At 42.5% G+C, this 24,273-nt stretch overlaps 1 protein-coding gene and 1 pseudogene across 1 annotated transcript in view; both read left to right on the top strand.

Moving 5' to 3' along the window:
* SV2C (synaptic vesicle glycoprotein 2C) overlaps positions 1–24,273 on the top strand; it is a 238,607-nt gene that overhangs the window by 131,455 nt on the left and 82,879 nt on the right. The gene's annotated exons all lie outside the window — the stretch shown is intronic.
* The window catches only part of LOC105826485, a 45,007-nt pseudogene continuing 24,131 nt past the window's right edge, over positions 3,398–24,273 (top strand).

The following is a 24,273-nucleotide window of genomic DNA, read 5'->3' as shown; positions in this document are numbered from 1 at the left end:
TTGATGAATAAGAATTGTATATACTTAATGTGTACAACTTGATGTTTTGATGTAGGTATACATTGTGAAATTACCACAATCAAGCTAATTAACATATCCATCCATCACCTCGCATTGTTATTTTGTGTGTGTGTTTGAGGAGTGAAAACCCTTAAGATCTACTCTCTTAGCAAATTTCAAGTATACAAGATGGTACAGTATTGTTAACTGTCATCATCATGCTATATATTGGATCTCCAGAACTTATCACCTTGTAACTGAAAGTTTGTGCCTTTTGACCATCATCTCCCCATTTTCCCATCCCCCAGCCCCTGAGGACCACTCTTCTATTCTCTGTTTCTATGAGTTTGACTTTTTTAGATTCTACATGTAAGTGAGATCATACAGTATTTGTCTTCGGCTTATTTCACATAGCATGGTGTCCTCCAGGTTCGTCCATGTTATTGCAAATAGCAAGATTTCCTTCTTTGTTAAGGCTGAATAATATTCCGTGTGTGTGTGTGTGTGTGTGTGTGTGTGTTTGTACACAATTTTAGAGTTTTACAGCTGTTACAGCTTCAGGTCTTACATTTAAGTCTTTAATCCATTTTGAGTTGATTTTTGTGTATGATACAAGAGAAGGTTCCAATTTCATTCTTTTGCAAATAGATATCCAGTTTTCCCAGCAAGCACCATTTATTGAAGAGACTATTCTTTCCCCATTGTGTGTTCTTGGTGCTTTTGTCCAAAATCATATATGCGTGGGTTTATTTCTCAACTCTCTATTCTGTTCCACTGGTCTATGTATCTGTGTTTATGTCAGTACCATACTATTTCAATTACTATAGCTTTGTAATATAATTTAAAATCAGATAATGTGATGTGTCCAGCTTTATTCTTCTTGCTCAAGATTGCTTGAGCTATTTGGGGTCTTTCATGGTTCCACATGGATTTTAGGATTGTTCTTTTCTATTTCTGTAAAATGACATTGGAATTTCAGTAGGGATTGCATTAAATCTATAGATCACTTTGGGTAGTATCAGCGATATTAATTCTTCCAATCTATGAAAACAGAATATCTTTCCATTTGTTTGTGTCATCTTCATTTCTTTTATCAGTGTTTCACAGTTTTCAGTGTACAGATCTTTTACTTCCTTGGTTAAATTTATTCCTAAGTATTTTATCCTTTTTGATGCTTTTGTAAATGAGATTATTTTAATAATTTCTTTTTCAAATAGCTCATTATTAGTGTATAGAAATACAACTGATTTTTGTTTGTTGATTTTGTATCCTGTTACTTTACTGAATTCGTTTATTAGTTCTATCAGTTTTTTTTGTGGAATCTTTAGGCTCACAGATGGAAGGTGCTCTTCCTTGTTTCTGTGTGTCACTTTTCTGTATTTGTGGCAGAGTCGTCAGTGCTCAAAGCCTGAGCCTGACACCATGAGACTTGAATTCCGGCTCTGGACAAGCCTTTGATGCAAAGTCGACCTTGAATGGGTTGCTAAGGATTCTGGAAGAAAATCTAGAGGGATTCTTGTGAAGTCAGCCGTGACACTGGGAAGGGCATTTGATTGCTCCAAGGGCCAGTGAGTTAAGACATGGGCTGTCGCCAAGAGCTGCTGATCGACAGTGGGGTCAGCCCGGCCCACTGCGATCTAACTTTTGTACACGCCTCGGACAGCGATGGTGCATCCCTTCACATCACTGCTCTTGGAGTTGAAGATTTCCCCAGGGACAGACAGTTGCCAACATCTGAAGGTTCCCAACATGAATGCTCCTCTCCCACCTCTGACAAAGCCTTACGAGGCAGAGTGTGTGGCTGTGGTTACACCCGCACCTGAACTGCCCGCCACCTCCATTCAGGACTTCTGGGCTGCCTGTTTCTCCCCCCATGGCAAAGAGCAGTCCGCTAGAGCAAGGGAGGAGGAAGAACAGCAAACCCAGAAGGAAATGCCCTTGCCCCAAAAATCAGGTGCCTGCACCTGCAGAAACAGGGTATTTAGAAGACGTGGCTCTTCCTGACCCATTCCCACACCCCTTCGCCAGCCTATGCCTTCGGACCCACAGCGGGCATTGGCCACCGGTTCACAAAAGAACAAGCAGTATTTTCAAGAACATCAAGTTCAGGTGTAAAGGTTCTCTTTCAGCCTTCCTCCCTTCCTCCCTCTCCCGAAGCTCTCTAATAATCAGGACACATCAGCATTTAATGGAAGCCCCATTGCCTTGGGGAAAATGGGAACCGGAGCTGAATCAGAGGCACTTTCTTCCTTGGCTAAGAGCTTTCATTTAGGCCCAGGCTTTGGAGTTGCTGCCAGGCTGCGACACTGTCCGCTCCATTAAACCCTCTGTCATCATGTTCTCTTTTAGATTCGCGTGCACACCAGATGAGGTGTTCTCTCTTGCTGCGTGCCTTACAGTGGGTAGCAATGACGTTCAATTAGCTAAGTGCTAGGGTTCTCCTTTTAGCATGAAATGCCTCAGCTCTGAAAGCCCACAGAGCACTGGGCTGTACCTGGCACCTAGAACAGCCCCAAGGCCTCTGTCTGGCCCCCTGCAGACAGCATAGGGCCAAGCTGGGAGCACCCATAAAGCCCACTCCACTCCATCCCCGCCCCTCCAGCTACAATGAGATGTCTGGGCTGAAAAATGCATATATTGCCAAGATTGTCCAAATGCCCAGAATGTCCCTACTCCCTCTGATTACAAGATATATGAGGCTAGGCCGGGCGCGGTGGCTCACGCCTGTAATCCTAGCACTCTGGGAGGCCAAGGCGGGCGGATCGTTTGAGCTCAGGAGTTCGAGACCAGCCTGAGCAAGAACGAGACCCCGTCTCTACTAAAAAAATAGAAAGAAATTAATCGGACAACTAAAATATATATATATAGAAAAAAAAAAATTAGCCAGGCATGGTGGCGCATGCCTGTAATCCCAGCTACTCGGGAGACTGAGGCAGGAGGATCACTTGAGCCCAGGAGTTTGAGGTTGCTATGAGCTAGGCTGATGCCACGGCACTTACTCTAGCCAGGGCAACAGAGTGAGACCCTGTCTCAAAAAAAAAAAAAAAAAAAAAGATATATGAGGCTAATACATTCTTTCTCCCTCATGGTGAAACTGGGGTGAAGAGGAGGGGAGAGGTGGTAGCTGTCTGGTCGAGGAAGGGAGCAGGAAGGGTTTTTCAGTGCCTCACCCAGACAGGTATTCAATGAGAAGGAAGACGGCGTCCTTCTCGTCCATGAGAAGGAAGGCACTGTGGCCAGGAGAAAGAGGTATGATGTGAAAGGTATTTTGAGTCCCATCCCGGCTGCTGCTGTGAGCTCTGTCAAACTTTTCTGTCTCGCCCAGCACACTTTCCTAGTCAGCACTGTGGTGAGGATTGAGTGTAATAATCATGATAGGACACCCAGTGCATTCGAAATGGACTACCTGGAACATCAGGGCAGCCCGAATGTGAGTGCAAAAGCTACAGGAAAAGAAGGAGAAGGCGCCAAAAAGCATAAACTTCACCTAGAGGTTGAGCAGATCAGAGAAGTCAGAGGAAAGAAAAGAGTCAGAAAAAAGATAATGAGAGAGAATCAAGAAAAAATAATTCTTTAAAGCCTTGACTACATGGGACCCAATGAATCAGAATCTTCCATCCATTTGTTTGCTGGATAAATCAATATTCAAAGGGCACATTCTATATAAAGACCTATTTTCAAGGCCATGGGGCCACCCTCCCCAGATGGAAATAGCAACAGTCTGACAACCCTAACCTGCCGGCATGCACCACCATGGATCCTGCAGGTTCCGTGGGCGGCAGCAGAGCCAAGCGCTCTCGTTAGCAAGGGATCCAGGGCCCTGGAGTCAGGCCATAGGCAGAGTGGTTAACAGCACGGGCTCAGATGTGAGGACCTGGTTCCAAGCCACGTCTGCTACTCTCTAGCTCAGTCACCTTTGGGACAATTACCTAGGCTCTCTGGTCCTCATTTTCCTCATCTATAAAATACATAACACTAACATTGTTGCCTAATAGGATTGCTGTATTATTAAAGGACTGTGTAAAAAGTGGTTACTTTGCACAGTGCCTGGCACAAATGTTCATTAAGTATAGTCTCATGTTTTCACCTTTGGGGCTGAGTTGGGGTTGGGGAGGAAGATTTAAAAAGAGGAAGACTAAAAAAATGTGCTCACTTTTTCCTAACCATGTTTTTTTAACCATTCACGTATCATTTGAAGTTGTGGAGATGAGTAAAAAAGTAGAAAGGTACAGGAGCAGAACTTGTGAGGCCTGCCAAAGTGCTCTGTGCCCACTACTCCCACTACACTCAGGTGTCAGAAGAGGCCTAAAATGATAGCTCAGGTCCCCCTCAGCAGGACAGCCAGAAGAGGCAGGTGCCAGGTGGCCCTGAGCCCTGCCCTTTTTGCTTTGTCATATTTCACTGAGGGTGACAGCCCTGAAGATTTTATGCTCAAGGGTCACAGTGAGACATCACAAAGGGAATCAATTTGGTACATTAATGTATACCAATATAATTTCTTAATTTGATCAATGCTATCTTTCATCTCAGTGATATGATCCTTGGCTTCAAATTTCCTTCACTCTTGTTCACTTTTCCTTATATAGTAATAAGATACATCAGCCAAACAAACAGTGATAATAAAGTCTTTAAGAGCTTAAGACAAATGCATGTGAGATAAAACATGCCCTATCATGGTTTAAGTGTGGCCATTTCTTTGAGTGGGTCAGTTTCATTGTTCATGGTACCCAGAAGCAAGTGACTTTGGGAAGTCTCGCAGGCTGAAGGATAGCCACGAGCCAGCTCTCCACATCCCCAGCCCTCCTCATCCTCTTTATTTAATAGGGGAAATAAAAAGCCTGTGGGGAAGACATAGCTGTCAGCTAGCTACAGATAGTCCCCAGAGACCTGAAAGACACCTCTTTACTTTGTTGAGGGACCAAGAGTTCTGCTCAGATCTGGGAAGCACTTTTCTACATTCTCACTCTGATCTTTGCGGTTTGTATAGTGAACTCAGAGGAGCGGCCTCCCCTATTGTGAATTAAGCCAATTATCATGGGGTCGGGATCTTAACTCTTCCAGGCAAGCTCTCCAGAAAGGGAGGGGCAGTCAGTCATTTGTCGAGAGCCTCCTGTGCCCGGGCATCGCACCAGGCATGTGGTCTTATACACATGATTTTAAAATGGGGAAAGAGCTTTAAAAACATGGCAATTTCCTGCTCTTTGCTGATGTGAAGAACCGTGTGCCCCTTTGTTGATGACACTGCAGATTGCACTGCACAGCTAGGGCTGTGGCCATGGTGCCATCCGTCCCTCGGGTAGTCAAGTAAAACCTACAGACCTCTTTCCAGAATAATGTTTTTTATATACAGAAAGTAAACTAATAGGATTATAAATGAAACCAATTGTTTCAGAACAGTTATCAAAATGTATTAGCATGTTAAGTAACAACATCTAGTGACAGGGCTAGTAGCTATCATGATTTTGAAGTAGACATGAGCATAGAAGCTTGAAACCAACTAATGCTTTCTTTTGAATTCTAGGAAACCACTGGACCCTAGATTCTCTCCAGAATCCTACATTCCATTTCTTTACTTTAGTTAAAATTAGAATTGAATTGGTATAAAGAAAAAAATCAAATCAAGGTATAAACAAGATCCAAGTTTGTTTTATATCACATGAAAGAAGTCTGGGTGGAAGGGTAGCTCAGCGGTCACCATTGAAGGCCCTAATTCCTTGTACCTCACTGCTCCTCCATTCTTAGCACATTCCAGCTAGTAGGTCTACAGTCTAGGCAGCACAAAGGAGGAAGGAGGTATAAGAATATGTCTGTACTCCTATAAAGAATCTTCCTGGAAGTCCCACACAAATCCACCTTAATCTCAGCCAGAATTTCAACGCAAAGCATGTCTTGGAAATGTATAGTAGCCCTCCACTCCAGCAGCAAGGAGAATAAAAATCAGGGTAGAGAGGAGGTGAGGAAACAACTGGCCATCTCTGCTGCACCATTTCATTCTTCCTCTGGAAACTCTTTTAGAAATGTTGCTGCATTTCATAATTTAAGCATGGCCCTTCCATGTTAGTTTTTGGATGCAAGTAACAGAAGGGCATTTTCTGGCTAACTTAACCAGAACAAGAATTTATGGGAAGGCTATTGGGTAGCTCACAAAATGGCCAGGAAGGCTGGAGAACCAGGCTCAGAATATGGCAGGTGCCAAGGGAATCCTTCCTTAGATGGCCAACATGTCCCATCAGCAAACTCAAAATTTCAGCACTCAGACCCAAAGAAAACACTTACACTTTAAGAAAAATGAACCCAAATTACACAATTTCAGTTTCTAGTGCACCAAGGAAATTTTTTTCCTTTTATGTTTTTAATATATTAAGAAGCAACTAGTACAAATGTTGTGGTATTAAAAAGGATCCATATTTTTCAAGAAATTAATTTTTATGAACTCTGCAATGAAAGGGGAAAAGTATCTTAATACATACAAGTTTCCTTAAACAAAAATTTAAAATTTTAAAATCAGAAAATGTTAAGACTGGCCGGGCGCGGTGGCTCACGCCTGTAATCCTAGCACTCTGGGAGGCCGAGGCGGGTGGATCGCTCAAGGTCAGGAGCTCGAGACCAGCCTGAGAAAGACTGAGACCCCTGTCTCTACTAAAAAAAAAAAATAGAAAGAAATGATCTGGACAACTAAAAAAAAATATATATATATAAAAAAAAAATTAGCCAGGCATGGTGGCACATGCCTATAGTCCCAGCTACTCGGGAGGCCGAGGCAGAAGGATCACTTGAGCCCAGGAGTTTGAGGTTGCTGTGAGCTAGGCTGATGCCACGGCACTCTAGCCCGAGCAACAGAGCAAGATTCTGTCTCAAAAAAAAAAAAAAAAGAAAATGTTAAGACTAAATTCTTTCAAAGTTTCAAATAAAAAAGCAACCTGTGCAATCTCCATAAAATGTGTTCTTGTACACATAGTGGGCACTTTGAAAATGTTAAAATTTTTAAAGTTTGAACAACAGAGGCAGCACTTACAGGCTTCATGAATCTTTTTCCCAAAGAAAGTATACTTGCAGTGAAACATTTTATCTGACCATACATTGACATTTTTATTCTTCCTGAAAAGGGGTTTTATACTAACATTGTATTTTCAATGTAAAAATATACACGTAGAGATATTTAATTTCCTGAGTGACTTCAGTCATATAAACATGAGTTAACGAACAAATTCTAAAATTTTAGAATGAAACAGTATGCGTGGATTTATACTTTTATGTTCAACTAAGGTAAAACTCAAGAGAACATTACAAAATTTGTACTTAAATTCTCTAAGAAGTTAAGCAATATGATTTATCTCCAAACTTTACCAATAAGTATTCTCAAATGTCAGTAAAACGAATCACTGAAAAGTTCTATTTTCTTATTAACAAAATACCAATAGGCATTTCAGACTGTCAACTTGGATGTTTTCTATTATATACACCAAAATCTGATTCACTAACAAGAAATTTCTTGCAATACAAAAAGATAACAATTAAAATCTTTGCTGTATGATAGAACCAATCTATATAATTCACCCCTTCCTAAAGTGTCTAAAATCATTAGGAATTGTGGCACTTTCTTTTGCATAAAACCCTTTCTCTTCATAAAACCCTGAGGTGAAAGGTTATTAATATAATAAAACTGGAACCACAATTCTTCTCATTTCTGTATTAAATTTTAACTAGATTTTAAAAAATTTATAAAGAAACGTGGCAACTTCTAAAGCTTCTCTGTACAGTTTTTCAACAAAATTATTTCCAGATCAACTGAGTCAAAGGGCCTACAATGGCCCTAAAAAAGTGTCTTTTGAACACTTGTTAGTGCCGAGATGAACGCCACTTTCCATCTCTGCTGCTGTCTCTTCTGTCATCATAGGCATGGCTCCAGCCATCGTGAGCAAGACCCTATCTAAAAAAAAAAAAAAAGAAAGAAAGAAAGAAAAAAAATAGTTTAAAAAAATTAACGGCAATACCAAATGCTGGTGAGGATGCAAAGAAACTACATCTCTCACGCGTGGCTGGTGGAAACAAAAAACAGTAGAACCACCCTGGAAAGTGGTTTGGCAGTTTCTTAAAAAACTAAACATATACCTAACGTATAATCCAGTAATTGCACTCCTGGGTATTTATCCCAGAGAAATGAAAACTTATGTCCACACGAAAACTTTTACATAATTGTCCATACAACTTTATTTGTAACAGCTCCAAACTGGAAACGACCCAAATATCCTGTGGTATAATACCATAGAATGCTACTCAGCAATAAACAGAAACAAACGATGGATACAACAGCTTGTATGGACCTCAAGAGCGTTTTGCTGGGTGAAAAAGCCAGTCTCAAAATGCATTTTTATACAACATTCTAGAAATGACAAACACAGAGATGGAGAACAAAGCAATTATTAGCAGGGCTGGGAGGGGCGGGGGAGGGAGTGGGTGTGACTCTGCAGGAGTCACGTCAGGGAGCACTTTGTGTTAATGGAATTGTTCAGTATCTGGATTTCCAAAGCGGTTGTATAAATCTACACGTGTAGAAAATGATATAGAACTGTACATACACATTGTATTAATGTTAGTTTCCTGCTTTTGATATTGTACTATAGTTATGTGAGATCAACTATTTTCTCTTTTTGAGACAGGGTCTCCCTCTGTCACTTGGGCTAGAGTGCAGTGGGCACGACCACAGTTCACTGTAACCTCAAACTCCTGGGCTCAAGCGAGCCTCCCACCTCAGCTTCCTCAGTAGCTAGGACTACGGGCATGTACCACCATGCCTGGCTAATTTTTTCTTATTTTTGGTGGAGATGGAGGTCTCACTATGTGGCTCTGGCTGGTTTCAAGCCCCTGGCCTCAAGCAGTCCTCCCACCTCAGCCTCCCAAAGTGCTGGGATTACAGATGTGAGCCACCACACCTGGCCTAAGTTTAACTCTTGAGGGAAACTGGGTGAAGGATACGTGGGAGCTCTCTACACTATCTTTGCAATTTTATGTAAGTCTACAATTAATTCAAAATAAAAAGTAGAAAACAAACGAGTAATTCCTTTTAAAAAGGAATTTTTATTTATTTATTATTTATTTATTTATTTTGTAGAGGTGAGGTCTCCCTGTGTTGCCCAGGGTGAGCTCAAGCGATCCTCCTGCCTCGGCCTCCCAAGTAGCTGGGACTACAGGCATGTGCCACAGCCAGCTAATTTTTCTTATTTTTTTTAGAGACGAAGTCTCCCTGTCTTACCCAGGGTGGACTCTAACTCTTGGCCTCAAGACATCCTCTGGCCTCAGCCTCCCAGAGAGCTGGGATTACAAGCATAAGCCACTGTGCCTGGCCTAAAAAGTAATTTTTACGTATATCATCTTCTTTATTCTAATAATTGTGGAAGAAAACCCAACAGTGTTATTCCCTTTTTTTGAATGGAGAACCTGTTGCATAGAAAGTTAGTCATTTCCCAAAGTGACATAGAAAATGGAAGATTAGACATTAGAAGCACTCTTTTGATCCTCATTTTTTCAAAATGTTCTCTAGACATGACAAAGCTAAGAAACTTCCCCAAAGAGCAGCAGAGACTTGGAATGTTGTCTGGAAACATTTTAACCATTTCTATGCATATGGGGCCCAGATGGCAACGCCCCTTCTTTGTCCAGGTCATGCTCCCACTGCCCCTTTCCAAGCATCCTGAGACCTAAGCCTCCATCATTTTCTATAAGAAAAGCCCATCATATGCAAAATTCTTTGTTACTTAAAAAATTATCTTGCTGAAGATTTCATAAGAGACAGAAGAGGTTTTTATATCACACACTCTATAACCCACATCTGGTCAATCCTCATTTGACATTTGTGTTTCCCTCAAGGGTAGCATCACATCTTTTCTCTCTTCCTCCCCACATAGTGTGTGGCTTAACTGGCTCCTCTCTCCTTCCCCCAGGAGTCTGACTGCGCTACCCACCCTACTCTCCTGATTATGCAGAGAAGTCAAGCTCTGCCCAGCTTCTGGCTCCAAACTTTCATTCCCCACCTGCATTAGTCTGCTCAGGCTGACCACCCTGGGCAACAAAATACCATAGACTGAGTAGCTTAAACAACAGAAATTTATTTCTCACAGTTCCGGATGCTGGAATCCTAAGATCGAGATGCCAACTGAGTTGGTTTCTGGACTCCTTCTTGCAGTGTTCATATAGGGGTCGGGGGAGCAGTCAGAGAACGAAGGGGAGGGAAGAGGGGCATCTCTCTCTTTTTCTTCTCTTATAAGGCCATAGTCCTCTTAGATCAGGGCCCCATCCTTGTGACCTCATTTAACTTTAATTACCTGCTAAAGACCCTATCTCCACTTTCAGCCACATTGGAGGTTAGGGCTTCAACACATGAATTTGAGAGACACAATTCAGTCCATAAAACCACCCATTGTGATCTTAGCAAAGGGCCCTCCAGTTACTAGAATTACCCCCTACCCTTTGAAGGCAATAGAAGTTTTTCATTTTTTCTAATGTTTTTATTGTTAGATGCCTACTGCAAACCTAACTTAAAACATTGATCTCTTTCCTCTCTAAAATAATGTCTTGTAATATGCTTATGATTCCATAAGAATTCCCCATCTCATTTCTCTGAACATTCTTTATCCTGAACCAGACAAAATGCACGTGTGTGTGCGCCCATGTGTGCATTTCTTTGAAAAGAACGGCTCTGAAAATACCCTTGCTAAGCTGAATTTATCATTAACCTAATGAGATCCTTTATCCAAGGCTTATGTTTAACACCATTACCAAGTCTTGGTAACTAACTGCTGTGCTTCTAAATTAACTTTCACCTGGAAGGACATAAAAACAGTCATCACTTTCTAAAATGTTCCTTGTTTGAGTGTCATGAACATTCCCCAGATTCCCATGAATAATATTGATCTGTCTTAGAGGGTAAAAGAGACTTACTGTTTTGTGGAAAGGTTGAGAATGCTCCCCTCATATCTTAGGGTGCAAGTTGAAGAACCTGCATGTCATTTTTCTTCCATACACATAGTGGGATCCCCAGAAGGAATACTCCCTTAATTTGCCCAGATTGTTAAGGTGAAAAATTGTGGCACTACTCACCTGTTTTTTATGAACACAGTATTCTCTCATTTGTAAAGATTAAGCCAAACTTTATTTTTATATGAGCTACCAGCAGAGGCATGGGTGCTGAACGACCTAGCAGGTCCCTATTTAATGCAGCTGTCTCTCTATCAAAATCAAGTGTAGATTTGCCCTGAGTTGATTTTAGAGCATCTCGAGGGAATACAAGGAGACCCTAGGTATGGCATCTTGGCCAGTGCAGCCATTCAGCACCACTGAACCACACTGAGGATACCTATATAATCCCTGAAAAGCACAGTTAACTGCCTAGAATGGAGCCTTGGAAGAATAGATTGTTAAATAGAACAGAGTTTGAGGTTGAGAGCATGATGGGGAACCTAATTATGCAACGAAATGATTTCTTTAAGACTCCTTTTCAAGTTTGAAAGGTGCTTCTTCTTTAGGAAGTGCCTGATCTTTTAGATAACATTGGAGCGTATTTCCACTTGAGGACAGATCGAACTGCATGATGCTCTTGTTCCTCATTCCCATGCTTGATCTTCAAAGAGCTCTTCAGCTGTGCTGCCCGTCACATTGTGGAACGTACAAAGTGAAAAGGAGTCATTTGGGGCTTGGACAGGACACTTGCAAAGGGGTTGGAAAAGAGTGAGCCTACGAACTGGATAGAGATGCAGTGGTCAGCCTTGAAATCTGGCAAAATCAAAGAAGGCAGAGTATGACAAAAGAAAACAGTGTGGGTTAGAGCAGAGTGGGATGGTCACTATAGATCTTAACCAAACAAGAAAGTGCTCTTCTGTAATCTAGCCGTAGTAGAAGAGGTGAGCTTTTTAAGCCATTTGTGTATCCGTTGCCCTGTCTTCTCAATGATTAGCAGAATATGCTAATTAGATGGCAGCAATGGGTTGGGAAATTGGCCATGGAACAAATACGCTTCTCTGTCTAAATGATCTGATGAAGAAGTGGATTCTAAGACTTTGCCTCCATTACCACTAAACAAACTGGGATTGAGCCTTCATTTAAATTACTTGGTAGATGTAATGTTGCATTTTAGATTTGGCAAACATTTATTGGACAATTGCTATGTGCCTGGCCCCATGCTGGAAGCCAGAGGTGCTTCTAGGCTGAGTGGGGAGAATGGAAAAACATCTGCTCTGGGTAACAACCAAGAGCCCTGAATGAAAAGCCTTTCTTCTCAGCCTCCCTGTTCCAGCCTGTAGGTTCAAAGCACCCTTTCCTCCAATGCTGTGTTGGATTTGGGAGTTCAGCCTTGCTGGGGCCACTTGGAATTCTACTCCGTTCTTTAATATACAACTGGTGTTACTAGTTAGAGGGTGGGTATACATCAGCCTGATGGGCGGGTAGAGGGCAGGGAAGGAGTGGGGCAAAAAGGAGGATAGATAAGTCGGGAAGAGTGCAAGGAGTCTTGGTTTTGTCTGGCTTGACAGTTTGACTGAGATGGCCAGCTTAACTATCTTAGGGACCAAGCAGGTGACATAAATAAATTAAGCTGGCAGAAGAGGGGACAAAAGCAAATGAGACACGCTTGAAGCTCTGACTGGGGGTGGGGCTGAGCATGCAAAGGCAATGTAACCTAAACATTTGTACCCCCATAAGTTGCAGAAATAAAAAAAGCAAATGAGAGAGCTCATACCCTCTGTACGGGGTGCGTAGGTACTGAGCTGCATGCAACAGATTCTAGCCACACAGATATTGAAGCCCAGTGTGGCCAGATCAGATTTCTCAGGAGAAGGCAGAATTCTGGGTATTTATATGAAGTCTCTCAAATGTTTTATTTATCCTCATAAGGCCATAATTTATGCATGCGGTAGGTAGAATACTGGCTTTCCAACGATGCCCATGTCCTAATCCCTGGAATTTGTGATTATGTTAAGTTATATAGCAAAAGAAAATTAAGGTTGCAGGTGAAATTAAGGTTGCTAATCAGTTGATGTTAAAATAGGGAGGTTCTAGTGAGTTAGCCGGTGTGCCCAATCTAATCACAAGCATCCTTAAGACTGAAAGAGGGAAGGGGAGGAGAGAATCAGAGAAGGGACAGCGTGGGAAAGACTCAGCTTGGTGTTGCTGGCTTCAAAGACGGAGGACAGGGCCTCAAGCCAAAGAATGTGGACATCTGTGAGAAGCTGGGAAAGACAAGGAAACATATTCTTCCCTGGAGTCCACGTAAGGAACATGGCTCTGCCAACACCTTGCTTTTAGCACAGCAAGACCTATTTTGGACTTCTGACCTCCAGAACAGTAAGATAATTTGTGTTGTTTCGAGCCACCAAATGTGCAGTACCTTGTGGTAGAGCAGTAGGAAATTAATACCACATGCAATAAAATTCACCAATTTTAAATGACAAGCTTTGACAAATGTGTACAATTGTGTACCTACCACCCCAGTCAAGATATGGAACAGCTCCATTGCCCAGAAATTCCCTGGTGCTTTGCCATCAATTCCCTCACACCACCCTTGGCTCCCGGTAAGCAAAGATCTGCTTCCTATCTTTTCTAAAATTTCGTGTAAGTGGAATGGTACAGTGTGTGGTGTTTGTGTCTGGCCTCTTTGATTGAGCATAATGCTTTTGAGATTCACCCGTGCTGTTGGTATTTTGGTAATCTGTCCCTTCTTACTGCTGAGCAGTAGTCCATGGTATGGGTGGCTGCAGTTTGCTGATCCATTCACCGGTTGATGGACCTTTTCAGTTGTTTACAGTTTGAGGCTATCATGAATAATGTCGCTGTGAACATTTGAGTACAAGTCTTTGTATGAACAAAGTTTTTATTTCTCTTGGGTAAATACCTAGAAATGGGATTGCTGGGTCATTTGGTCAGTATATGTTTAGCTTGATAAGAAACAAGCTGTTTCTAAAGGGGCTCTACCATGATCCTCCAATGTTTAAGTGTTGGCTACTAACTCAAAAAGGTTTCAAAATGCTGTGTGGGCCAAACAGAATGCCTCTGCAGCCGGGTGCCTGATTTGGCCAGAGAGCTGCCAGATTTAGGACAAGCAGAGCTGCACTGGCCTGGGAGGGGAGGAGGAGGGTGATGGAGAGAGTATTTCTCTGGGAGACTGAATTGGGGGAAAAGTCTCAGAATTAGGAGAAAGGCAGGTGGGACTCCCATGGGCACTGGTCATAGCGCACTTGGGACGTAGTTGTGCCTTAAACCAAAGGGAGTTGAGCTGGCCTGGGAGGAAATAGTCCCAGGAGCCAGAGGGAGCAAGAGCTTAGGTTTGGTCAGAGGCTAGAGGTGAGCCAGAGCTGCCCAAAGGGGCGGGGTCTGGGCAGCAGCCTGATGAAGGGGAAGGGAGGACCTCAGGGGCCTTCCAGAAGGGATGGCAGGATGCCAGACATCTGACTGGCAGGTGATGACACCTGACATGACAATTACATTTGGTGGTTTATGAAGATTTCAGAAGCATCATCTCATGAAACAGATATTATAAAATCAAGTGACGTGATAACCTCTTCGGCACAGAGGCTGGCCAGGCAGAAGACAGCAGCAGTAAACAAGCAGCAGGGTCAGCTCCTCTCAGGACCGTCTTCCCTCTGCCGTGGATGGTTTGTGCTTGAGGATGCTCCACGCCAGTGGTACAGTCTCTGTCACGTAGTGGACGGAGGGCAGGGCATGGTGAGAGAAGAGAAAGGAAGGCAAGGCAGTGGATGGGGCATGTCCCCCTTGCTGACTCCAAGGTGGTACCAGAGGAACCAAGTAGGAGGAAACATCAACCCAGGGCCTTGCCGGGCTGTCCTCCTGCCCCTTCCTTGTGCCAGGTGCACACCTCTGCCTTAGAGAATTTTCTTCATAACTGCAGTAAAAAATGATTATAAGTTGCTTTAGTACTCTAAGCAATTTCTGGACTCTTCGAGGCCAGAGATGGAGTCTTAGTCCTCTTTATAACCTCCTGGCACTGACAGGCCCACAGTGAGTGTTTGCTGGATTGAGTCACAGAGCCCTATAATAAATGACCCGCTCCAGGGTGTCAGTCCCTGCCACACAGCTGGTTGAGACAATCATTTCCAGTTCTGATCAGTTTTATTAAACAATCTTGTGCTGTAAGATTGTGAACTGGCATTTTTAGAAATGGGCTCCCGCCCTGGTGGTGGCTCTGGCTGATGGGCTTGAAGGGGTGGGCGCTCATTTTGTTCCTTGGCGTCTCGCGTAGCTCAGACTGCTGTCGGAGCTGTCACGTGAACTAGCAGAATTACAAGTAGCTCTCCCACTGCCCAGGGTTTTGTCATCGCTAAGCTACTGCTAGATTATTGTAATTGAAAATGGTTCTCAGGCTTCTGGGGTTTTCTTTTTCTCTCCTTTTTTTCTAGCCCGTGGCTCACATTTCAATTCTAAAGTGTTGTATCAGTGGCCTTTGCGGGCTGCTTGAGGGATCCAGACTGTTGCATTTATTTAACGTGTCAGGCATTCATTAGGTACCGCACCATCGGGGAGAATTTCCCTGCTATTAAGAATCAACTCCAGCCAAATCAGATTCACTTGGGCGTTTCTTAAAGAAAAGCCTGTCAACATGGTAATGGTTTGAGCGGGGGTGGGGCTGAGACTCATGGCTGAAGAATGACAGGGTAGATGTGCTGCGGTGACCTAAGAGTTGGTCTGTCGCTCACAACAGAAGAAATGCACAGCAGAGAGGCTTGGGAAAATCAGAAATTTGACTGCCGTGCATGGTGGGGAAGGCTGTCGGATGCTGCACTCTGGGAGCACTCGGCAGGAGAGTGGGGAGGATGGAAAAATCCAGAACTGAGAACCTAGAAAATTAAGACAAGGAAACTGTAAGTCTGCCCTCCAGACTTCATGGTTTTATGTTTGAGACTAGATCACTCTCCCAGGGGGAATGAGAGGAACTGAGATGTGAGAGTAGGGGAGAAACATCCCCCACTCACCCCTTGAATAAAAGATTTGGTGTCAGTAGCTTTCTTTACTAACATTTATTGAATGTTTATTATGTGCCATACACTGTTCTAAGAAGTGAATATATTCTTTAATTTTTACAACTATCCCATGAAGTAGGTACTAATATCTACATTTACAGGTGAGGAAACTGAGGCCCAGAGAAGTTAAGTGCCTTTGCCCAAGATCACCCAGCTAGTAAAATGGAGGAGCTGGAATTCAGATCCATGTAGTATGTCTCCAGACACCACACTCTTGGTGGCTTCACTGTATTGTTTCCCATTCTACTGGGCTGATACCCAAGAAGCCACTTGTACTTTGTGTGGCCAATGCCCAGCTTTCTGTCAAAGACTCCTCAAGTTCAGGGGCAGTGCCCTTCCCCACCTCCCCCAGGATGGGTCTTCCAAATGGCCCAGCCAGGAGAGCAGGGAAATTTCTAGAACTGACATTTGCACAAACTGTGACTGAAAGTGGAAACCCCATTGACACCCACTGTCCCCACCCCTGCCTCCTACATCTGCCAGGCTGAGGACCCCATCCTGGTAAGATACAGCAACATGGCCGTTCAGAGCCCTCCCCAGCCCCGTCTGGCTTTGCAGTGCCCTTTGTTGCTTTAGAGCCTGAGGATCTCTGGACAGACAAGCTTTGCTCCCAACTTTCAAGTTCCTTCCTTCAGGCTGGATGATTAGAAATGGGCAGGAAGGTAGTGATATGGACAAAGACCAACTGCTCCTTCTGGGTGGTCAGCCGAAGCCCCTGGCCCTCTTATTTCCATCTGAACTTGGGGCAAGTCCTTTGGTGAGGTCAGTTACTAGGAGCCACATCAGCTAACCCTCACTCCTGTAGGACTCTTTCCCACCTTCATGCTTCTCTGCATGTAAGTCCCTTCTTTGTCAGTTCTGAGCCTCCAAGTTCCAAAGCTAATGTGTAATTGGCTTCTGCCCTTCCTGTTTAGAGAAGGCTAGACGGCACCAAGCACAGGAGAGAGGGGATGTATGTGGACAGTGCCCTTATCCCAGGGGGTTGACTGGCAGGAGCCAGAGCCCTCCCTCCTCCTCAAAGCCATGCTGAGGCTGGGCCTCGATGACTGAAAACTAAAAGCAATGGAGAGGATAATAAGGATGCTTGGGGAAGCAGCTCAAACTGAGATTCTTCTAAAGTACGTGAGGGCATGTTCTCCAGTACAGTTCTGTAGAACAGTCTGGTGATGCTATTAAAATATGTGACTATATACACACTCGCCAAAGCATACTCCATCCCTAGTATATACCCAGAGAAATTCTTATGTAGATGCATAAAGGGCCACATATAAGGATGTTCACAAGTGATGTTGTTTGTGAAAGGAGATAACTGGAGCAATCCGCCCATCACTGGGGGAATGGGTTTGCAAAAGGTGGTGCAATACTTTGTATAAATTAGGAACAATCATGACAACACCATATGCCATAAAAACAGTGCTGAGTGAAAAGAGTAAGAAAAAAGTGAGGACTATATCATGTTGCCATTATGTAAATAAAAAGACAGACAACTTAGTTCATAAGGATTTATTCAATTGCAAATCCACAATTAAGACACGTTGGCTTTGGGGGTGGGGGTGGAAGGGAACAAGAGTGGAGAATGTTAATGAAAGAGATAAATGACGATGTACTTTGTTTGCACAGTGTTGTAGATAGTGTGGTAGTGGGGAGGGTATATAATTCAGTCCTCTGCTCCTAAGGTTGAAAAGGAAAATAAAATGTGAAGGGTTCATTGTAATTCATTTTAATTATTCATTTATGCCATGTTGTCTGATTCTTAGTCTGTATTTTCTTACTTACACTACTGCACCCTTGGGTTCTCCAAGCCTCAGTCCTGACACACATTAACCAGAAAACGTTCACTACCCTTACTTGTAACATAACATTCTGAGGTCCTATGCTAAGTAATTTGTAAAGGCTGAGGGGTGGATTAGGAGCTCTCTGAATGAAATTTCTCTGCCCAGTGCAGGAATCCACCGGGTTAGTTAGCACCTGTGAATACGGTATAGCCACAGTCATTTCCAAGGTTGCAAAACCCTCCCCATCAGTTTTCTTCAGGCTGCGAAGATGCAGGTGCTGTAGTCACTATGCTGTGCAATAGATCACTAAATCTTTTTCCTCCCAAGTGAAATTTTGTACCCTTTGATAAGTATATGAGGTGATGGATTTGTTAATTAGCTTGATTTAATCATTCCACAGTGTAAACATATTAATATATCAAAACAGCACATTGTAGCCTATAAATATATAATATATACAATTATTATTTGTCAATTGAAAAATAGGCAGATTTTAATGTATCGATGCTGCTGCAGCTCATGGCTGATTTTATTTCATCTGGCCTTGGGAAGTTTGTTACTGAAATTTTTTTTTTTGTCACAACAATGAAACTGCATTAATTCACAACATGGAGGGACAAGCTCTTTTAGGGATATTTCTGTAGCATAATTCTTCTAAACAAATGCTATTTTGTTTCTTTAAAGTGTCATGCACTGACATAAGCCAGGATGTGTATGGACATATCAGTTTGATTTACAGTATATGACTGTAGTATGTTATTCAATAAATGTTTAAATTTAATGGAACTGGTAATTTAGAAGCATCTATGATACAATTCTAGAACTTCCTACCCACAGCAATTTAATATTTTACTCTTTTTGATCCAACAAAATTAAGTGTATGTATCAAAAAGTCACACTGAGCAATAGTCACCATTATTTCACGTATGTATGTTTCTGAAGAAAATTATGACTCATTCTAAAGCACAATTCCAAATAACACATCTATTTTATCAAACTCAGTATAACATATTCAAGATTTGCCTGCAATGGTCTTATACAAAAGATCTGACAAATTCTCAGAGGAAAAGTTTTTGGAGTTTTTAACTCAATAGGAATCGAATGCTTTGTGTCTTTGGTACTGTGACTTCCAAATTGGAAGGATCCAAAGAGATAAAGTTTTACTCTGATATATTGTTCTGCTTCCTCGATGGAGCAGAGGTTTGAGCAGCAAATAACAACCTGATTTCAGGCTTCTGTTTCTACTGGTCGCCTGTAGCATCACTGCCACCGTCCTGAAAAAACGAGCATCCTGGCACTCTGCACGGGCATTATAAATCATAGTTCATTTTAGGGAAAAGCTTATTGATTTGTTCATTTTTTACCCTTCTCCCTCTGGTGCAGACTTTTGTGGGAAATTGAAGCTTCCTTTATGCAGTATATTATAGCCAATCAAAAGGGTGGCCTGTGCTTACCTGATTTATAATGAAAGGTGATACGGGTGAGTGATTTCACACTGCTCATCCTGCAGTGAGTGTAATCAAGAGATAAAAGCCAGAGCAACTACACCTGCTGGCCAGCCTTCATCAGAGTTATTTACTGCGTGTCCTAAGACAGGGACATTTGGTATGGAAGAACTAACACAGTTAAAGGCAATGCATTTGTTTCATGTTGCTTTTAAAGCCAGCTAACATTCAAATTTTCTTGTAGTTATTAATTTGGCTTTTTGTTGTTGTTACTGTTTTTTTTTCCATTTTTTATTCAGGTAGATTTAGGGGGTTCAAGTGGTTTTTTGTTACCTGGATGAATTGCATAGTGGAGAAGTCAAGGCTTTTAATATACCATTCAATATTTTTCCACCAAAGTATCAGAAAAAAATACAAAACAAAGGGAGACTTACCCATGGAAGAAAAAAAAGTAAATAATAAAGTGGTGATGAGATATTTAATGATATCTTAAAAGACACAGTGTCAAGGAATAAATGAATACCCATAGTAGAATGCAGAGATGCCATGAAATGTCTTGGCAGCAGGGTAAACAAGGCTTCCTGAGATTTTCTTGCCTGTGAGGTTATGGATTTTTCTAAGGCGTGATATGCATTGGTGAAGGGAAACACAGCAAAGCTTTCTGTATGAACACAGAGAGAAAATATTTCTAAAGCTGTGACATTTGTAGTGTGATGTTAAATATAGTTATGGAGAGAGATTGAAATTACAAAGAAAAATAATAATTGATATAAAAATTTAAATACAAAGAATACTGTATTGCAACTAATGTTTATAGTGTGGCCAAAACTCATGACACAGAGTCTTGTCATTGAAGTGTATCATAAATGCTTATATTGAAAATCTCAGGCTATCAATTTCACATGGCATTTGCTTAGTGCAAAAGCTGAATTAAGATTAAAAATAAGCAATAAGACGTCTGTTGGCCCATTTTTGGATCCAGAGAAAAACATCATGATTTTACAAGTCCACATTTTTTTCTTTTCCATTTAGCTCACAGATACATTTAGTACGTTTCATTAATTGTGTCTCCTGCAGCTGAGCATGACTGCTTTTGCATCTAAATTGATTAAAGTGGAGAAGAAACAGTTGGTGATTTGAGCTGTCTTCCTCCCCCCACCAATCCTCTATGAAATTAAAGAATTTCTATATTTTAGAAGACAGAGTGATAGTAATCTAGAAACTGTATGCTGCTGAGTTCAGTTGCGCGATCCGTGTTCTCTTATAGAGAAACAAATCCCTTGCTTCGGCTGAGCCATTTTTTCTCTAAAATAAAATGAGATGACTTTTTGGTAGCAGATGCTACATGCACCATGTCAGCAGCATGCCCGAAGACTTTAATACAGCTCCTTAATTGTCAAACAAAACTGGCTCTTTGGCACAATGGATGGCACATAAAAATCACTTTGCAACTTCAGAATATAATTTATCTTAATTTTTTAAATCAAAGTAACATATGTCCATAGTCCTAAAAATCAAATACCATTAAGAGATTATAACAAAAAACAGCAGACCTCTGTCCTACCCTTCCCACCCTTGATATCTTCTCAATGGTAACTACTTTCAGCTCTCTCCCTATATATATTCCCCCACCATTTGTCTCTGTTCTCGCTTTCTGGAATGTCTGTCTCTTGGGTGTTGAACCACTTGGATGGATTCTCTAATATTTTGATCTTGTCTTTCCTACTATCATCTCTTTGTCTTTTTGTTCTACTTTCTAGGAGCTTTAACTCTACCTTCCAACCATTCTATTTTCATTTCTGCTATTACTATTTTTTTTTAATTTTTGAGAGCCCTCTGTGTGTGTTCTTTGCCCTTTTTCATGCAAGCTGTAATCCTTTCATAGCTGTATATATGTTCTCTTACATTGCTGGGGATATTGACTATGAGATTGTTGGGGGGTGATCAGTGTTTTGTTCCCTGTATTATCTGTTCTTCTGTGTTTTTTTCCTGTTACTTTGGTCTCTCTTTCATGGTGGATGCTTAATTAGGAATCTGCAGATTTTCAGTTGTCTATTCATATTTAAGGGTGAAGTACCAGAAATTGGACTGAAGACTCTGGATAAGAGGAGCTTGTTGACTATAGGTGGAGGCTGGAGGTGGCTCAGAGTCAGGTATTCTGGTGACAGACCGGCAGCCTCTTTCATCAAAAGATTCTCTAAATGTCAGAGTCTGACTTTTTTTTTTTAAAAGACTATTTTCTGCAGAGTTGAAAAATTCATTGTCCTGATTAAGGGAATAAGCCTAACTTCCTAAGGTTCTGGGGAGAAAGTTAAGGGAAATGCCACATCCTTCACGCTGTTGAAAACTTTGACTTAAATCCTCTGTGTTTAGCTTCACACTTAACCCCTTTTCTCTGCGATTGATTTACCCAGGTCCAAGTGGTTGCAAGCCTGAGGGAGGGTAGTCCCCCCAAACTGCTTGGTGGGGAGAGGTCTGAAGGTCCGCCTGCTGCACTGTCTTTAGCCTGGGTCTTGCTCCCGTCCTCCAGGGAATGAGTAATCTTTCTTCCCCTTTTGCAGGCCCTTGGGCTACAGCTTGCTGGGCTCTAGTCCTCTGTCTGCTTGGTGTCTTTCAAAACCTTGTCAAGATCTCAGCCCTCATTAGCTCTTCTCCAGTTCTCTTTGTTCCTGTCCTTTATTCTTTTATTCAGTGGTATCTGGAAAGGTAGAATGATATTCACTCTGGCATGTCTACTGAGAAGTCAAGAATAGATTCTCCATGTGGAATTAAAAGAGAAGTCAGAAGAAATAAATACTGTATTAGTTATCTATTGCTGCGTAACAAATCACCCCAAAACTTTGTGGCTTAAAATAATAACCATTTATTATTTCATGGTTTTGTGGGTCAGGAATTTAGACAGGGCACAGAGGAGATGGCTTATCTCTGCTCTCTGATGCCTGGGGTCTCGGCTGGCAGACTTGAGGGCTGGGAGGTGTGTTATCATCTGAAGACTTGTCTAAGGCTGAAGGATCCGCTTCCAAGGTGGCTCACTTATGTGGCTGCCAAGTTAGTCCTGGCAAGGTGGCTCATCTCCACATGGGCCTCTCCACCCTGCATGAGCGTCCTCACAATCAAAGGTTGGGATCCTCCAGAGCTCACTAGCTCAGATCAAAGAACGGCCAAGGCAGGTGCTGCAATGCCTCTTCAGACCTAGCCTGGGAAGTCACACACTGTCACTCCCACAGCATTCTGTTAGTCACCCACACAGGCCGTGATTCACACTGCATGAATCCCAGGAGATGCAGATCATTGTGGGCATCTTGGAGGCTGGCTGTCACAAATGCTCCCGGGAGGGTTATCCTGCTTCTCTTCCTTGCAACATAACTGTGTTGGAAGGAAATTAGAAAAATTTTTCCTCCTTACCTTATGCTAAAATGTTGGTTTTGGTCCTTTTCCTTATGTTTTTTCCCCTGTACTGTTCATGAAATATTGTGCCCTTTTTCTTCAAAGTCTTGGAGGATAAAGGATGTGAAAGCAAAAGACAGGAATGTAATACCTACTACTTGTTTTGGTGGCTTCACCACAGCATAAAATCGTGGCATGTGTGAGGGGGAACAGGCTATTGGTTCAGTGCCAGCCAAAGGAGGCTGCATTCCCCCACCGCCACCCCAAATCTAGCAAGTAATAATTAAGCAGAAGTTGTGTGATGAATTCTGCCTGAAGCAGATGCTTTTTCCCCCCGGGTCACATCACCCATCCCTGATATCCGTGCAGCCATGTAAACAGTACTGTAAACAGGGATATATATACTGCCAACTTCTTACCCCAAGCACCTACGGAGGGTCTCTCTGATCATCTGCCTCAGGGCTCTCTCTGAAGACCTCTCTGCCCCACACAGACTCAGCCCTGAAGTGCGGGGGAAGTAACTGCCTAGGGGTCAGCTCTCGACTAACAGACAAGAGATGTGGATAACTGCCCTCTGGAGAGACTGTTCTGTGACACATTCTGCCTGGTTCCTTAGAGTTTCCAGAGTGAGATTGAGCCTCTGTTGCCCCAGCAGTAGGCAGTTCAGTTCTGTGCTCTTTATATGTTTTTCCTCCTTTCCTCTCTCTCTCTCTGCTTCTTCACTCGTGTGTTCTGGGCTCACCTCCCGAGTAAACTACCTGCACGTAAGTCCTTGCTAGGGCTCCATTTGGGGGAAACCAAACTAAGACACTGCCTCTAAACACAGGATTTTGTGAAGCTCCAAATACTGCAGGACAGTAATATATAAAATTATATTAATCATAGTTATGACACTACAAGTAGATGCCAAATAAATAATATATTTATCATTAAATAGTTCCACTGTTATTAAAAGTGCAGGCTCCCAGATCTCACACCAATTTGCACTTTTTTTTTTTTGAGATGGGGTCTTGCTATGTTGCCCAGGATGGTCTAAAACTCCCAGGCTCAAGTGATTCTCCCACCTCAGCCTCCTACGTAACTGAGATTACAGGCGTGAGCCATCACGCCTGGCAGTTTGCACTTTTAATATGGAACCCTGGTGATTCTGACGTAAGTGGTCCATCGGGCCACACTTGAAAAACGCTCCTAGCTTCAAGTCAGACGTGCTGCGTTTTATTGGTGAAGAAACAAAATGCTCCCAAGTCACACAGAGGGTGCAGAGCTAGAGTTCAAACCCAGGTGTGTCTGACTTGATGCTACAGTCTACACTGACCATCTGCATAACCTGGACCATCCTGTTTCTTCCTCAAGAGAATGAAGATGTGGCATCTACTCATTGGGTCGGTACTAGGATGAAATGAGGGGAGCCACATGAAGTGGTTGGTGCAGGGCGAGGCAGCAAGGCAAGTGCCCCGCAAGTGGTAGTTACACATGCGTGTGGGCATAATACACTCGCACTACAAAAATACATGGAATCGGGAAAACACATGTTTTCTAAAAACAAAATTAGTCTTCCAGGGACCTGAAAACCTTGAGTAAAGGATTCCACAAGGGCTCTCTCAAGTCAGCTCTACAGTCGACAGACACTTATTGAAGGGA

Source organism: Propithecus coquereli, unplaced genomic scaffold (assembly GCF_000956105.1).
Source record: "Propithecus coquereli isolate 6110/MARCELLA unplaced genomic scaffold, Pcoq_1.0 Scaffold9, whole genome shotgun sequence".
Taxonomy (NCBI): Eukaryota; Metazoa; Chordata; class Mammalia; order Primates; family Indriidae; genus Propithecus; species Propithecus coquereli.
Note: the sequence above shows the minus strand (reverse complement) of the source record. Positions and strands in the feature narration are given on the sequence as shown.